This window comes from Trachymyrmex cornetzi, unplaced genomic scaffold (genome assembly GCF_001594075.2).
Source record: "Trachymyrmex cornetzi isolate Tcor2-1 unplaced genomic scaffold, Tcor1.1 scaffold568, whole genome shotgun sequence".
In the NCBI taxonomy this organism is placed as follows: Eukaryota; Metazoa; Arthropoda; class Insecta; order Hymenoptera; family Formicidae; genus Trachymyrmex; species Trachymyrmex cornetzi.
In genome coordinates this window covers 37707-38080 of record NW_017299880.1, presented here as the reverse complement: position 1 = coordinate 38080, position 374 = coordinate 37707, and the positions used below count along the sequence as shown (strand labels likewise).

The 374-nt window shown below is 50.3% G+C and overlaps 1 protein-coding gene across 1 annotated transcript in view; it reads right to left on the bottom strand.

Annotated features, from left to right (window-relative positions):
• The window catches only part of LOC108766025 (saccharopine dehydrogenase-like oxidoreductase), a 6455-nt gene that overhangs the window by 5010 nt on the left and 1071 nt on the right, over positions 1-374 (bottom strand). The gene's annotated exons all lie outside the window — the stretch shown is intronic.

Here is a 374-nt window from a genome sequence, read left to right as displayed (position 1 = left end):
AATATTACTCTATACCTTTCTCTCTCGCACACATGTTGGCATCACGTTTGGTATACGGGTAGCATAGGCAATTCCCCTTCCAGTAGTATATGTTCTAAGCAAATATGACTCTGAAAGAATGTTATATTCGACTGAGGAAATCAAACAAAGTTTGCTTCACGCTTCCAAACAGTGGAAAATGGGGTAGGAGTTGCTTCACGTGAAAATCATGTGTCTTCATGCAGGGGGGAGGGGGGGGTGAGAGTCGAAGATGAGAGTCGTGCGCCCCTGAAGCAGGGGGGAGGGGGATGAGAGTTGGAGGTGAGAGTCGTGCGCCCCTGAAGCAGAGGGGAGGGGGTGAGAGTCGGAGGTGAGAGTCGTGCGCCAATGAAAGG